The following is a 5,402-nucleotide window of genomic DNA, read 5'->3' on the forward strand; positions in this document are numbered from 1 at the left end:
ACTTGACACAGAGCATGTGTGAGGACCAACCAGTGACAGAAGCCCAGCCTCCGAGCTCAGGTCCAAGCTCCCCTCACTTGTCCCGCCGGGGTACTGAACTGCGACCCGGCCAAGTCCACGGAGGCGAAGGAGGGCGGCAGCTCCAGCTCCAGGAGCTCTCTCTGTCCATGCCAGCGCCTGCCTGGCAACATGTGTCTTGTTCCACACCTGTGGCTCAGAGGAGAGCCCAGTGTCCTCTGTCCAGCAGAACCGCCCGTCGCTTTCCCTTGCTCCAGGTGAGTGACTGAGGGCCTCCGCCCGAGGTGCCTCCTCAGGCCAGGTCATCCAGGTCCACTTTGGGGATCGGGTCTCGCCAGTAGCAGAAGGAGCTGAACTCTGGGCACGGACATGCGGAATTCTGTTCCTTACTGAGGAGTGGGAATACATGCTCCACGAGCTCGCTCAGTCTGTGATACAATGACTTGTTTCCTTTGGTCCTTTCTTGTATTAATTCACCCTTGGGGTTCACAGTGAATATTCTGCAGTCTGGAACTCCAACTTGTGTGTAAGCATAAACATCATTGGGACGGTTTCCAAAGGCAGCATAGAAAGGCTGCTTAGACGGGGCAAACAGATTCTTGATGTCATTCAGACACTCAATTTTGAACTTCTCTGGTTTCTTTTCTATCACTTCCCTGTGGAAGGCCGAGAACAAGCTGCTGGGGGACAGCATCAGAGGGCCCCGGGGCAAGATTGTGCCCTTGTCATTGACTCAGTGCAGGTAGCCACAGGTCACGTCAGCCGTGCCGATGGCACAAGCTGAACAGTACAGAAACTTGTAGCCATTCTTGTTGATGGAATGGTAGAGCTTTGCTATACCCTGATGAGTCCAGTCTTTACCCAGCTGTGGAAGAATCTGTCCCAAAGCATCAGACTTGATTATCGTTCCATCGATATCTGAAATGATGACCTTGTCATTCCAGTTCCATAGGTAAATGGTCCCTGCGCAACGGCAGGTACCTTGATACTGGGTTGTAATACTAAACACAACATTATTTGGGCCATCTTGGAGCTTCAGTTTTGCAATCTGGTCTGAGGAGAGTTGAAGAGACTTCTTATATGAGGTTGTGCTGCCGTGGCTCGGGGGCTCTGTGGGGACGGGGTCCACTTTGATTGATTCTTCGAGCTCCTGTGATCCCTCGTCACTCGACGAGTCATCCTCGGCTGACCTGCCACTGGCCAGCTCCTTTGCACCTGACGGCAGGTCACTGGTCGGCAAGCACCTCGGATTTCCCTTCCTTGGCCTCCGGCAGCTGTTTGGTCATGCTTTCTCTCTTACGCCAAAACCACCAGCGACCAGATTTCTTTGGCATCTTATCTTTGACCCAGGACTTGACTGTGGCCTTAGGCAAGCTCTTCTGGAACACTTGTAAGCTAAGGATCATGGGAGCAGTCAAAGCCCAGTTATAGTAACGGTTATATATCCGTATTACAAGGTTAGGATTGTCTATAAGTCCAGGGTTTTCTGCAAATTCATGATAAGTAATGATATGCTCCACGAATTTTTCTTTAGAAATTTCTCCATTCTCACTGAGGCCCCCACAAAGGGAGAGGGTGACGTCGGGCAAGTCCATGGTAGAATCCAAGAGGCACTCAGTGCCACTATCAGTGGCCGCGCTTCCCACGGACTGTGGGGACTGGGAGCCAGAAGGCGTGTCAGACTCCGGTCACTGCCTGGAGACGGGGTCTGATTCACTTTTAGGGAAACAGAGAGCTGCAACTTCAGGTTCTAGAGCCTTTAAATCATCTAGGTAAATATCATCAGGTCCCTGGTGTTGGCTTCTCTTGTGGACACCTTTCTTCTTTGACGGCGAGTCTACCTTAGCTGCTGGTTTTGATTCTGAGGGAGCCTCCAGCAACGAGGGGTTGGGAAGGTGGTCTGCATCTAACATAGATGAAATCGGAGGTGGCTCAAGGAGAGGTTCGACAAGTCCTGCAGCTCTAGTTGCATCGCTCATCTGCTTACACAGGGCTCTGGGTTTGGGTTTCACTATGGTACAGACCGTTTCTCCCATGGAAGCATCCTTTTCAACCTCACTGCTGAGGCTGTCCTCACTTGGAATTACCCGAAAATGGGTATTTTCTGATGGTGTAATCGTACCTGTCCTAGGATGATGGTCAGATCTGTCTCTTTTGCTGACCTTGGTGGACTGTGGGAACCCGCCCCACGTCCACTCCATGTGGGACTCAGATCTGAGCAGGCTCTCGGCTGGTTTCACCTCCAGCTCTGAATCGCTCTTAGGACACACTGCCGTTGGGGAATAGGTGTTGTCTGAAGGGGACCAGTCTCCATCAGATAAGGGGTATTGATCCCCAGAATGGAAAAGCAAAGGCTCTTTATATTCTTCTTCCTTTAAGGAAGCATTTGAAGATCCTCTTGCTGACTGGGCCCCCTTGCCATCGTCAGAACTCAGGTTCACATCCACGGTGTCCTCTGAAGCAGGGCAAGTGGCCTGGTTTTCCTTCTTACTGTCCTGTTTGCATTTCTTTGTCCTTCGTTTTTTCTTTTTCACAGAACTTGGAGCAAAAACTCTCTCCGTGTCCAAGATGTGTGAGATGTCTGAACTCTGAGATGGTCTTTCATTTCCACCAGATTTCACCAAACGGGTGTCAATATCTTTAAAGAACTGATCTTCAGTAGGAATTGGTGAGGTGGCAAGGTAAGCAGGAAGCTTTTCATATTCCTCTTCAGTCTCCTCCACAAAGAAAGCTTCTCCATTGTCACCCAGTTTCCTGTGAAGATCCACTGCATCGCCATTGATTTCTATATCAATCACTTTCTCCTTGGATCTCAGGACTCCCAGCTTCCCGAACCGAACGTGAAATGGCAAACACTGATAGGTGCCATCCTGCTGCCGTACCACAATGACATCGATGCACCCGGACAGAGTGGCTTGGTTAACGCCTTTGTAGAGTTCCTTCACAGTGACAATCACCTACCCAGCCAGCTGTCCCACATAATTCATGGTTTGAGACTGCGGCGGCTCGGCTCCCGGCCTGCGCTGGCGCCCGCGGGTGGCCGAGAGGAGGCAGCGGCCGGATGGCGGTGGCCAGGGGCGGCCGGAGAGGGCGAGCGCGCCTCCTTTACCCATTTTAAACTCCCAATCTCTTAAACCCTTCACTTGTTATTGTGTGGATTCCTGCTAGGCTCTCAACTGATATGCATCAAAGGACCATCTAGATTTATAGAACATGTCCTACTTCGAGGTACATAAATTTAGTGAAAGATTCGGGTAAGCCACATGTGCTAGTGGCGCAAAGAAAAGGAAGAAAATCATTTCCACAATATACATTGACCTCAGCAATTTCTTTTGAATTGAGGCTCTCTCTCAATGTGGTCTCTTAACTACCTACTTTTCATTTGAATCATTTATTGCTAAACCATCCTAAAAACACAGGACTAGGGACCTCTCAGTCCAGGTCACAGGAAGGAGAATTTTAGGGCTCAAATTTTTTTAATGCAAGCTTTCCTAGCAAGCTTTAGAAATCCCTGACAGCTGAAACATCTGAATAAGAAAAGCTATAGATAATATTGAAGGTGGTCTTTTCTTGTCAAAATAACTCAGATTTTAGTAAAACCCAGCAGCTACAATAAAGTCAGGGTTTGGAGCCACACAGAACGACTCTATTATTTATTTGCCCTATGACTTTCGACAAGTTACTTGATCCATTTCAGCCTCAGTTTCCTCATCTGTAAAATTAGGATAATGGTATTACTCTACATAAAATAGTTGTGATATATAACTAAAATAGTGCAAATGAGACATCTACAAAGAAAAACGTTAAATAATTATTTTTTTCCCCTCTGTTCTTGTACTGCTGTTTCATGTTAGTCTGGGTCTGAAAAGTCTCTCTCGCCTCTATAATGCTAAGTATGTGACACCAAAATTTATATGGTTATGTTACAAAAGATACATTTTATCTATGTGATAGGTGAATACATTTAATTATATACTTTATTACAGAAAAATTCTGAGATATGTTGAAAAATTTACTCCTTTTTTTAACAATAGTAAACAAAACAAAGTATTAGACCTCAGATTTCTGATATTCTAGGGTGAAGACAGGTAATCTATTTATTTATAAAATTGTAGGCCTAAAAAAATTGTGCTTAGAATTCTCTCCACCAACCTATAAGCTTCAGAATTAGCCTTACTTATCTGAGACATGAATTAGATCCCAAAGTTGGGAAAAGTAGCATTATACCCTTTGTTTATAATTGTGAGCATGTTAATATTTTGTATTGACAAAATGCCAAGTGCAACAGAGCAGTTCTCTTTTTAAATCATTCCGTGAGCTGATGAATTATGAATATAAAGTGGGGGCCTGTCTTGTGATACTAATGCTGTATCTCAAGGAAGCAAGAGACAAAATTCTGACCTTTAGGAACACAATGAATTTATAGAAAACCAGTCCTCTAGGCATCCACTTGAAAAGTGCATTCTTATCTACAAAGCCCAGACAGAGATGGGCTACACTCTTAACTCAAATAATAGCCTTGTTTCCCTCCTGCAAATTGTGGAACCATTCTTGTATTATAAGAGTCCAATTGTGCAAAGAGCTGTACAGGAAGCTACACAGGCACTTAGATAGGACCCTGCAAGTAGAGATATTTTTTTCTGAGTGCAAATGGAGCATTGAACAAGTACATTTTAAGTATTTAGGATGTTGGCAGTTGCAAAATCTGGTTCTAGAAGCTCTTGTCCTTAAATTATATATAGTCACTTCATTCAAGTGAGTCAGTGTGAACTGAATAGGATACTTTATTCTCTCTTGCCAGTCTCTACTAAATATACTCTGTGGAATATCCTTTCCTGCCTCTAGATTAAAATTTGTGTAACTTCCATAGCTTTCCCAATCATTCTCAGATGATAAAATCTTTTTTTTCTTAGGTACTAGAAAGTCTTGTCAGGGCATGTGTCACATCCATCAAGTCTTTGCTCAAATCTTATCTTCCTTGACCATCTTATTTACAAATTCAGACCTCACTTCCACTCTAGCATTCCAGATTCTCCTTCCTGCTGTTTTTTTCTGCCTTCTAAGGAATAACACTGAGTTTGTCTATTTTCTGTCTGCCTTCCCTAGTAAGTCCCTTGAAGGCAAGGACTTTGTTCTTTTCTTTTTCTGTGTGTGTGGGTGTGTTTACCAATTTATTCCTTGAACCTAAAACAGTGGCAAGGACATTGTAGACTCCCGCTCAATACGTATTTGTTGAAAGGGAGAGTGAATCAGAAATCTAAATTCTCATCCAGTTTAAAGATTTTCTCCACTCTCAGCGTGAACTTGCCTTAAGTAGGATGCTGTGATAGAGAAGGAAAGTGTGGGTACCGTCTCTGTTTTTCACTCTCTCACTTCCCCTGCTC

The 5,402-nt window shown here is 45.1% G+C and overlaps 1 pseudogene; it reads right to left on the reverse strand.

The window, feature by feature from the left end:
• Positions 1-310: 310 nt before the first annotated feature.
• On the reverse strand, positions 311-3,008 carry LOC124237456 (phosphatidate phosphatase LPIN2-like; annotated as a pseudogene).
• Positions 3,009-5,402: the final 2,394 nt, after the last annotated feature.

This window comes from Equus quagga, chromosome 3 (assembly GCF_021613505.1).
Source record: "Equus quagga isolate Etosha38 chromosome 3, UCLA_HA_Equagga_1.0, whole genome shotgun sequence".
Taxonomy (NCBI): Eukaryota; Metazoa; Chordata; class Mammalia; order Perissodactyla; family Equidae; genus Equus; species Equus quagga.